Here is a 12160-nt window from a genome sequence, read left to right on the forward strand (position 1 = left end):
CTTTTAAAAATTCTATTTTTTGAGTTCATAATTTCGATCTGGTGTGCCTAAGTTAATTTTTGATCAGGCCTATTTTATCCAATTATAAAGTTTTCTTAATGCTCTGTTTAATTCAGAGGCCAGTTTACAAGGGTTAACTCTCCATCTAAAGGGTTTTAAAAAAGAAGCTATAAGATCTTTGTCCATCTGTTTATTTTATGTATATGTACACCAGTGTATTGTCATGTCTACTTATATTTGGTACCAAAATTGACATATGAGCTCATAAATTAAAATTTTTAAAAATGGATCCAAATACTTTTGATTTACATGATTTAAAAGGTTTTTAAATTGGGTAAACAAAAATATGTCTAACACAGTTTTGTTTCCAGGTGGTTGAAAATAAATAAAATGTTAATTTTATAAAATGTCTAATATCCATTTTTTCTAGGTTTTTCTTCAGCAGGAAAGAAATGACTGATATGGCTCAATACAGTACTCTGATATCTTGGTTTAAAAAAAAATAACTAAATTAGATTTAACATATATGGGGTTGATATGGATGTGTTCGTTAGAGACATCTGATTGGTTTAAAAAGTTAAAATGCTAACTGTTAAATATAACATCAAGTACTCTTAACTCCTTAAATTCCACAGGATAACATACTTAAAATATGTTTGCTGTTTTCATAAATTGGTAAATAAAAAAAGGGTTTAAATTTACTTTGTGTTATCACTGAAAACATGGTTACTAAAAGTCTTAACAGGTATTATTCTATATAAAGGGTCAAAAAGTTTCAACTGTATTTAAATAGAGTTCTGTAAGTAACAAAGTATTTCATTGGATTAAAATGGAGTAATTTATCTGAATTCAGAAATTTATAAGGGTTGTTTCAGAATATAAATTTTAAAAAGGGGATCAACAGATTAAAACATTACAAGGTTTAAGATATAAAACTATATTTAGTAAAAAATGTTTCTAGGTAAAAATATCCATGTGATAAAATAAAGCTGTAATACATCTAAGTAAATAGCAAGAAGGTCTAATTAAGAGATTAAAAATGTGTAAATTAAGGATAAATTTTAAAAGGTTTATGTGTATATATAAATAACACAACAGTTGAAACTATTCTAGGTTTTTTCCTAAGGTCAAATATTAATGTACTGAATTATGATTCTATTATTAAATGTGTTCATATCTTCCAGGTATACAAGTCTTTAAAAGATTTAAAAAAACATTTTATCAAGTTGGTGTTCCCCAACCTAAAGTTGTAATGGTAATTTTAAACTTATCAAAATAAGAAATTTTATTGGGGATTTATCTATATCATTTAGTGTTCTGTAACTGGACCTGAACCTTATGTTACCTTCTACACTGGGATAAAAATGTAAATGTATTTCTAAAAGATAACGAGAGTCTGATCTATTTAAAAGTTAATATCATGAAACAGGAAAACATTTTTGCCACTTTACTACACAAAAGGAAAGCTAAAAGCTATCTCAGCTTTCTTTGATTCATATTTTAGGTGTAATATCATACTGTATTAAGTAACATTTATATAAACTTAATAAACGATATATGTAAACTTTATAAAGTGATATTTTAAAAAAAGATAAAGATCAGCTTCAGAACTAGACTGCTTTACCTAAGATTTATGAAGAGCCCCGCCTTACCTGAGATAAGGCTCTGCTTCCTACCTTACTACATGTTACAATGGCTCCAAAATAAGTGGGACTTCAGCTCATAAGTTATACTCTAAAGATTGATTTTTTGTTATAAAATTATTGTGATCTCAAACAGGGAATATAATATATAGCTCAGCCAAAATTTAAGATAGCTATTACACAACTAAATATGTTTTTACTGTTGTTAATTCCATTTTGTATTTTCCTTGTAAACTCTGTAACTGTTGACTGATTAATGTTTTACAGAGGTACTGCTTCAAGAATAATCTAAATTAATTTGAGATAATCAGTCAGATAACTATAAAGTCATAGACATTAAAGTTAAAACCCAGTACTCTTACTGTATGACTGGTGAAACTGACTTGCTGGTTGTTTAAGATCAAAACTTAAAGATTGAGATTAAAATAAAGGGGCCAAAAAATCAGTATTTGGCTCTTGCTCTCAGGGTCAGCCTGAACCCAGGGAACAAGAGAATTTCTCTAAGGAGCTTTGCAACTCTGGGCCACACAACCTTCCGATCAGGGAGACTGATGAGACCACTAGAGGATGAAAAGCCAATCAGTGCACCTGCTGCAGAGGAGGGTCCTTGGGAAAGGGAGCCATCCCTAATGCTTCCAAAGGAAGCCACCTCATCAAGGAGACCCTACCAGGTGAATGGCACTAAAGGAGCTAAGAAGCTGCTCTCAAGTTCCTCAAGAGTGACCCCTGTGGGAAGTCAGCTGACTCTTAACAACAGGTAGGAACAAGGTCAATTCGACCAGCTTGGTCTTAAACATCTAGCAAAACAGTTAAAACCAAAACACTGTCATTCCTGGACATTTTATGTAAAACTAGAGGTAGCAAAAAATATTCTTAGACAAAAATACCTGATAACTATCAAGAGAAACTGTCAGAGTTATAAGTTTTTAGGCAGTTTAAGGCCTACAGATCTTTCTAACCTCTGATACAGGTAGACTTAATCAATGTTTGCTAGTATGATTCTCTAACCCTAAGTAACAAAAATAAAGGGATTTCTACTAAATGAAGAGATCATGCCAATAAAAAGGTATTTACAAAATTCAGATGACAGTAAGTAACTTAACTAAATGTCGTGTTTACATTCCTGATAACTCTGACAGTGTTAAAATTTACAATTAAGGCCTTATCCTCTCCAGTCTTGTTAGACTTTGTTAGGCCTTTTAATGTGAACGACATCTCAGGTCTTCCACCTCCTGGTAAGAGATTATTGATTTCTATCAGCTTCATGATATTCATTGACATGTTCCAGATGCTATTTATTTTGTACTCATGGTTTTTTGTTCTTTCATAGAACAAGACTTTTACCCCTAGAAAGGAACTTTTTACTGCTTGCCCCACCCCACATTGCCCCCTCTCAGCTCGAAGCAGCAAGAGCGGTCATCGCCCTTTTTCCTTACAGCAGTAAAAAGTCCCTAAAATTAGAGGGGTAATAATAAAAATTTTAAAAGACAGTCAATATAGGTAGGTAAATTAGGTTAAATCACAAAAATAAGGGCCAGTTTGGGTCCAGAAAGTTGGAGGCAAATGACCTCTGAGAGATTAAAATGTTAATGCTTTCAGAGCCCTTTCTCCACCCTTACCAAGAACCTGCTCCTGTTCTAACCTATTGTTAAGTCTTTCTAACAGGTTCAACTTATGAGAGAACCAGTCCCAAGAGACCACTGATTTCCAACACCCATTTCAGTCAGAAGACCACGTCTATGTCAAAGGGTTCCAGAAAGGACTAACACCTGGCTGAAATGGAAGGGACCTTACTCACAACATGAACTCAACACATCTGAGTTAAGACAACCGAAAAATGGACAGCCCTCAGAGACCCCAACCACCATCTAAATATAAGACTAAAAAAATGTTAATCATGTATTTTTTCTCTTGCTTGGACTACGTCAGGAATACGAAATATATCAGAGATAGAATCCAGTCTGTTAAGCTAATGGAGTTGCACACTCATTATAATCACTTTTATACTCACCTATACACTACTAATAAATCAATAATTTGATTATGTACAAAAAAACCAGTGGGGAAGTTGATGAGCTGACAGATCTGACTCCATGAGAATGTTATAGGCCAGACTCTAAGGGAAATGACTAAACAGACTCCATTTTGCTCTGAGACTCCGTGTTATGTAGGAAATAAGCTTCTCCCATGGGAACACCCCGCCTCTGTGCCCATCATCAGTTACTTGGTGTGACATGTTTAATAATATACAATGGCAACTCCTATGTAGTAAAGAATTGCTCTCTTTTGATTCCTATTGCTCCTAAACAATGTACCATGTGGACAGTGATTGTGTGGATGTTAGTAACCATTCTTTAGTTTGTACCTAGGTAAGGGTCATTTTGACCCACTTCCCCCTCTGTTGATGATCTCATGATGTTAATGTGTAATTTCAAATCATAGCAACAGACACTTATGATTAATGTGATTTTTGGTATAAGAACCCCTACAACCCTGTGGTCAGAGCTGTTCTCCCAATAGCCATTTTTGGGGGCATTGTGTGAGACCGTCAGCTGGCCAGCTTAATGAAGACTCTCAAATTTGGACTTCTCAGTGGTGATTGGTCTGTTCTTAAATTGCACCCCATAACACCCACAAAGATAGCCACAGTTAATTTTAGTATCCCTCTAGACTTTATTCTATGCTTATGGTAATGTATGTATCTGTATATGTACATTTTTTAAAACTGGAGTTGTAATATAATATAAAGCTGCTCCCCTGCCCTTTATGCTGCAGTCATTTCCCCGCCTCCCAACTTCTTGTCAGTCTGTGAACATCCTAGCTAGCTATTGGTTCATCAGTCAGCTTGCAAGTATCCTTCTCCATTATTGGTCCCGTTAACCCACGGAATTTGACTGCTTAAGGATAGCTCCCCGCCATTTTCTCTCTCTTCTTCTCCTCACATTCATGCTTTCTCTCTCCTACTCACTTTCTTTCTCTCTCCTCCTCGCTTTTCACACTCTTGTGCGCACTCTCTCTCTTTTCCTCTCATTTTCTCTCTTACCCTGCAGGGAGACACTCTGTTTGCTTAATATACCCTCTTATGTGAGTTCTCGTGTCCAGAGTGGTTTCTGGTTCTTACAGGAGTTAATTCTATACAATAGGAGTTTTTATTTCTTATTTAACAGATACATTTTTGTTAATTTAATTTTTACTTTATTAAACCTGTGCCAGGCATGATGACACATGCCTGTGATCCCAGCAATATGAGAGGCTAAGGCAGGAGGATCCCAAGTTCTCGGCTGGTCTGGGCAATGAAGCAGGACTCAGTCTCAAAATAAAAAATTAAAAGGGATTTGGATGTAATTCAGTGGTAAATCACCCCTAAACCCAATCTCCAGGACCAAAAATAAATAAAATTTAAAAATAAAATAAAATAAAATTTAAAAAAATACAAAGATGTATAAAAATTTCACTTCCAACTTTTGTCTCTGAGTCGCCCAAGTCTACTCATAGGCAACCAGTGACATTTGTTTTTCTGGATCTTACTGTCTTTTCATATCACTATATAAAGGCCTTCCTTAGTTTTTAATACTGTTTCATAGCATTCCATTGTATGTATGTATGTGTGTGTAAATATTTGTGTTTATGTGTATACAATATACATATGTACCTATGAGACTTTATTTCATTCATCACTGATTTGTGTAATCAGACATTTAGATTGTTTCCAGTTTTTGTTCTTACAAATAATCTGCAGTAAATAACCTTGAAAATACAAGATTTTGTCTCTGTGAGTCTGTGGAATAACTTCCTTGAAGTGGAATTCTGAGGTGAAAATTTTCACAGACTGAATTCTCTGGGAAGTAGATTTGGGAACAGAAATTTAGAGTTCAGGATGTTTTCTAGGGGGAGTGTCCTTGGGTTCAACAGCTTTGGAAGAGGAATTAGGCAAAGGGAGAAGTTGACCTGTGATGCACCCATGCAGCCTCCATCTCACAGGGAAGCCCGGGAGCCGAAATGACTCATCAGAGATGTCCGGCATTGGGAGGAAATGACAAGGCCTTTATATCAGTTGTAGGATGTGAGCTGTCTGCTTGTATCCTTTGCACACTTTCCTGTTATGCTAAAATGTTTAAGTGATATGTAGCAACTCTTTATGTTAGGCAAATTAACCATATTCTCAGCTTAAACTCTCCCAATATAGCTGTTGATAGTATTTTGTTAAATTAGCATTTTGTGTTTACACAACTATGACTCTGTAAATGTTACAAAGGAGTCATATGGTTTGCCATACTTTTCTTATACCATTTTGTATTTTACTTCAGTTCATAATTGATACTTGACTCATTACATTACTTAAACTCTTTTTTTTGTCACAAATTCTTCCTTCAACTTTTCAATAGATTTACCCCTATAGTCTGTACTACCATCATCTCTTGCCTAAATTATTAGGATAATTGCTTCCTTATTAAGCAAAACAATTGTTTCCTTATTATCTCCAGAACTCTTTCCGCCATTATCTGCTAATAGTTTATTCTCAAATGGCAATAAATGATCCTTTAAAAATGTAAGACAGTGTTTTTACTCCTACCATGACTTTCAGTTTTCCTAAGGGTCAAAGTCAGTTATCATAGTATCCATAAGGCCCTACCAGATCTACATATCACCCCAACCTGTGACAACCTCTGACTCCAACCTCTGACCACCCCACCTCTGACCTTATCTCCTACTGCTCCTGCAACTCTGCCTCTCACGCTTCTCCACCCAAACTGTGGGATCCTTCTACCTGGAGAGGTTGTTCATATTCCCACATGACTAATTCCCTGGTCTTGGCTGAAATAAATGTCACAATGAAGTCTACCCTGATAGTCCTATTTGAAATACATACTTTACCTGTTTCTCAGCAATTTTAACCCTCCTTTCCCTAATTAACATTTCTTTCTTTCTTTTTCATTTCCTTTTGCCAGATGAGGGTAGAAATGAGAGGAATCTTGTTAAGTTACCCAGGCTGACCTTGAACTTGCAATCCTCCTGCCTCAGTCTTCTGGGTAGCAGCTATTATATGCACGCACTACCACACCCAGCCCCTAGGTAGCTTTTCCTTTTTGCCTAGTCTTCATTGCCTTCTAATATATTATACAATTGTTCTTGTTTTTTTTTTTGTTTTGTTTTTTTTAATCTTCCTCTGCTGGAATGAAGACTCCATGAAAGTGACTCCATACCTGTTACTCAAAGCAGGTACTCAATATGCATTTATTGTGGATGAATATATTTTTCTCTTAAAATTCTGAAACTCTTCAAAAAAACTTTCATTTCCAAATTTTGTCCCTCTTGGAGTCCCCTCTTTTTGTTCCACTCTCTACCATTTGTTTTCTTTGTCTACCTTATAGTTCTTGTTAGGTCAGATTTGAGTGGCTGCATGGGAGGGAGCAGGACAACTGGTGACCCACTGCAAGTGCAGAGGGGAAGGCAGCGCGCCAGAGCGACCCATCAAACTCAAGACAGATAAACCCCACTGACCCTTAGGTCCACCTATCACTCAACAGGACCCCTGGCCTATTTCAGCCTGGGCAGCAAGGGCCATGTGAGACTTTCTCAGGCTCTCCACCCTGACCTTTACCTCAGAAGGCTGGGAATTTCACCCCAGAGCCAAATTCCAATAAAATTTGGTTGAGCGGCTTTTGTCCAACTCCTGTTTGGCCACTCGCCCTCGAGCTTACATTTCTCATCCATGAACTTGCTTTTGTCACAGGAAAGCGGGAAGCTGAAACTCTGAACTTTGATTCTTTAGTTTTGACTAAAGAAAATTTAAAGTCAGACACCAAAAGTCATGCAAGAGAACTTTAATATAGGTGAAAGTAAAGTAAAATCCAAGAGAGGCTTAAGCAGAGAACATGCTCAAGACAGAGCGGGCCATTTCTGAGCAGAGGATGACAAAGGGGACAATGCTGTCTCCAAATTTATTACCAAGAGAACTGGGGAACACCTTCTGTATTCTTTGCCAATCATGTGTTCAACTCCTCCTTCATGTCAGGTTTTTGACCTTAGTCGGTCCTCTCTAGAACTGTCATGGCAGCCATCCTATTAAGGGAATTTTCAGCTACAAGTCAATCCCATGTTAACGTGGGCACTGAGCTCGGTGGCCAGTCAGAAGTTATCTTAGTGTGCCTGCACTACTAAAGGAATCTTCCTTCCCAGACAAATGGAGACACCTAGAGACATAATTCCTAGCCTCTCTCCAACCTCAATGGACCCTGTCAAGAGTTAGTTCTGTTAATCCTTTTCTTTTGACATATTTTCCCATTAGTTCCTTTGCTTCTATTTATTTTCTACAAATTAACTACCACACTTTGCTTTCTCAGTCACTTCGAAAGTAGTTTAGCTAAGACCCTAAAGTAATTTAAAGAGCCTTGTCATGCTCATTGCTAACTACTGCCTAACACTTCCATTGATGTGAGAATTCCTTTCACCTCTTTTCTGAGGTTCTCCTTGTGTCTGGACTCTTTGTCTTTCTTGTTCTTGCTTTTTTCCCTTGGTTTTCAAAGAGCATTTCTTTTTTTTTTTTTTTTTATCCTTTCTTTTCAGTGGTAGTCCATTAAGAAAGAATGCAAGGTTTTTGCAATGTTTTATGTCTGAAATTGTGTTTAGTTCATTCATGTTTAATTGATAGTATGATTTGGTATAGAAGTCTCAATTAGAAATACTTTTCTGCTGGGCCTAATCCTAGTGACTTGGGAGGCTGAGGCAGGGGGATCGAGAGTTCAAAGCCAGTCTCAGCAAAAGTGAGGTGCTAAGCAACTCAGTGAGACCCTGTCTCTAAATAAAAAAATTAAAAAAAAAAAAAAAAAAAAAAAAAGGACTAGGGATGTGGCTCAGTGGTCCAGGGCTGGGGATGTGGCTCAGTGGTCCAGGGCCCCTGAGTTCAATCCCTGGTGTCCCCTAACCCCCCTCAAAAAAGGAAATACTTTTCCTTGAGGATTTTTTTTTTTTTTTTTCCGGGAAGAAGGGCTTTATTCTGCAACACGGAGGAAACATGCTTTGCCCACCTGCCCCAGACATAAATTGTTATGACTCAGGTACTGGCCAGCAGTGCCCCTTGTGGATCCCAGACAGGGTTCTAAAGACAAACCAGAGCAACTGTGCTACTGTCTTCTAACTTCCAGCATCGGGCTCAAGAAATACAATGTAATTTTGATTCTTGATTGTTTGTGGGAGGGGGTTGTTTGTTTATTTGTTTTTCCCTCAGTAAATTCTTAGAGGACTGGGAATGCAGCTTGGTGGGAGAGCACACAATTAGCATGCACAAGGCCAGGGGTTTAATCCCCAGCAACACCACACACATATACATACACACACACACAGGAAGAAAAGAAGAAAAAGGAGAAAAAGAAAGAAAAGGAAAGTTCTGAGAGTCTTCTCATTTTATTCCCCAGCATATGATGTGCCATGTGTAAACACAGCATTATCTCTAGACATTCCCTTATTTTTATCCCTAAAATAATTAAAATTTAATGTTTACATTTTTGTCACATTTCTTTCTCTGTCAACCTGGAATCACAACTCACAGTCACAGGGGAAAAGGGAACTATTTTGTAATACAAATTGTTTGTCTTCTTTCGCAGTACTATGGATTGAATTCAGGAGGGCTCTGTCGTTGAGCTACAGCCCCATCCTTTTTATTTATTTATTTTTTAAATATTTTTTTAGTTGTAGGTGGACACAACACCTTTATTTTGTTTTCTTTTTATGTGGTGCTGAGGATTGAACTCACACATGCTAGGCAAGCGCTCTACCACTGAGCTACAACCCTAGTCCTATTTTTTTTTTTAAAGAGACAATAAAAGAGGGTTTTTTTCTTTTATTCAAAGGTATAACTGGATAAGTAAATTTGTTTACAACCATTTTTGTGAAATACTTTTTAAAAAATATGACCAACTTCTTTGTAAACAGTAGACACACACCTCAACTACAATGACCTAATTTTTGGGAGATAATGTACATGATGAGGCAGAAATAGGCAAGCTCATGCTGGTAGATTAACTGTCAAATGCTCAGTCAAAACTCCGTTTGTGGCCCCCGCTTCTTGATCAATTTCTCTTTCTACTTTGTCTTCTACCATCTTGTTGACTTCCTGACCGACTTCCCTGTGGACTCTGTCTACCTGACCGGCCAGACCTGCAACTTGACCAGACTCCTTTGTCTGGAATTAGAAGATGTATTTCCATCATAATATTCTTCAATTTCAGGTAATTTGACTGACACTAAGAGTATTTAATCTGAACCATGTCACTCTGCCTGTAACCTTTCTGACCTGGTTGTAGGAACATCAAAGCAAACACCCATATTTCCTTTTAGGAGGCACATTCTTGTAATTTGGGACACAGCATTACTACCCAGCTTTCTGTTAAGTTCTTTCCAAGCACAGCTGACATCTTGTATTTCTTCAGGGCTTTCCAGAGTCATAGTCACAAATCCCTTATCAGAGGTGATCAAATACCTTGGTTCGAAGCTTGATGCACCAGAAGTGCGGGCTAATGCTGCAGCCAATGCATCCACTGCCCCTTTCTCTTCTATCTCTGAGCTGATGGTCAGAAAAAATCAACAGCAGCAAAAGAAACAGAAGCCAGAGAACTGATGGCATCCATGCTTTTAGACTTAACTAAATCTATTGTAGAAGGGACACCTACACATTTAAAAATAATTCCTGTTTTTTGTTCCACATATCTTGATTGACCTCTTTCTCTTGGTTGATAAAAACATATGAAAATTCCTGTCCGGCCAGCTCTACATGCATCCAGAGTGATGGATATAGGACTCAACATCCTGTGGAGGAGAACTTTGAATCACCAGGTCAACCTCAGGAATGTCCAAACCACGGGCAGCCACATAGGTTGCCTCCAAAACTTTAAAACTACCTTCTCTGAAGTCTTTTAGTGTATTTTCTCTTTGAGACTGTGCAATGTCCCCATGCAAACACTGGGCATTCAGTTTTATGTGTGGATTCATTGCCATTTCAATTACATTCTTCTTGGTCTCACAGAAGATAATTGCCCTCCCTTCAGACTCTACTATAGACTTGAAGGACATCTCCAATAACTGCTGGTCTCTGAGACCAGTGACACTGGATAGCCAAATGTTCCACAGTAGTTGCAACCTTTTGAGACATTTTTTCCAACAAGGTCAACCTGTTCACATCTGGATTTCATGTATTTTTTTGCAACCTTGTATACCCACTGTGGGCAAGTTGCAGAAAAAAGTAAAGTCTAAGGATTGTCTTCAGAATCAGTTTTGTAGGATTCGTGGATAATATCTTCAACTTGTTCAGCAAAACCTAAATCTAACATTTGATCCACTTCATCAAGCACAACATGGCGCAGTTTAGAAAGACCCAAATGGTCGCTCTGCAAATGGTCTTTGATACGACCAGGAGTCCCAACCAAGATGTCAATACCATTTCAAATATGATTAATTTGCTTTTGATATGATGTACCACCATAAAAACATGCCACACTGAGTTTCCTAGTTAAAGTCTTTAAAGTCTTTGGCTACTTGATTTACCAGTTCCCTTGTTGGAGCCAAAAGAATTATCTTTGGTGAGTGACTTTTTAAAAATTATTTCTTGATTTCTTTGGAGTCTTCCAATCAAGGGTATGGCAAAAGAGAATGTCTTTCCTGTTCCTGTCCAGGCTTGTGCAATTAAATCTTTTCCTTCATATACAGGACTGAAGGTTTTAACTTGAATAGGAAAGAGGTATGTTACCCCTTGACCTTTCAGAAACTTTATAGTTTCCTCAGAAATAGAGAAATTAGAGAAGTCTCCTTCTTTCTGTTCACGTGTTAGGGACTCCTCTAATTTATTATCACTTGATTTATGAGTAGAACTTTCTAAGGATGATACTCGCTTTGATTTTTTTTTCACAGTCATCAATATCTCTGTTTGGAAGATCTTTTCTTCTTGACTTATAAGAAGTCTGTTAAATCCTTCTTCAGTTTTTTGGGCTTGGGAGCATCATCCAGGTCATCTGTAACACCATTTTCTTTTGTTTCTGTTTTCTCATCCGAGTCACGATGGCACCTGGACTTCCTCCTATCACTCCAGCATTGTGTAATGTGTTTTCGGCTTATCTTGTTTAAATCTTCATAACAACCCTATGAGGGAAGCACAGGCCAAATTCCTTATCCGAAATTCCAATATCCTCAAAGCTCTTTTGGTTTTCCTTCCTCTGGCTCTCAGACTCTTCCAAGGGTGCTTCCAGCTCCATAATGTTCCCCCAGGGGAGTTTCCCAGGCATTACTGGTGGCCTCCAGCTCCCTCAGGGCACGGTGACCACTACTACCTATGGGCAGTGACAGTGTGACAGGAAGTGGGGGCAGGGCAGCTGCCCTGCCAGGGCCACGTGTCCCAGTGCCTTATTTTTAATATTGACACAGAGTCTTGCTAAATTGTGGAGAAACTTACACTCCTCCTGCCTCAGCCTCCTGAATAGCTGGCGTTACTGGTGTGCACCACCATGCCTTGCTTAAAAGTATCATTT

At 37.7% G+C, this 12160-nt stretch overlaps 1 pseudogene; it reads right to left on the reverse strand.

Moving 5' to 3' along the window:
* Positions 1–9676: 9676 nt before the first annotated feature.
* Positions 9677–11917, reverse strand: LOC124985850 (ATP-dependent RNA helicase DDX50-like; annotated as a pseudogene).
* Between the last annotated feature and the right edge of the window lie 243 nt (positions 11918–12160).

This window comes from Sciurus carolinensis, chromosome 5, assembly GCF_902686445.1.
Source record: "Sciurus carolinensis chromosome 5, mSciCar1.2, whole genome shotgun sequence".
NCBI lineage: Eukaryota > Metazoa > Chordata > Mammalia > Rodentia > Sciuridae > Sciurus > Sciurus carolinensis.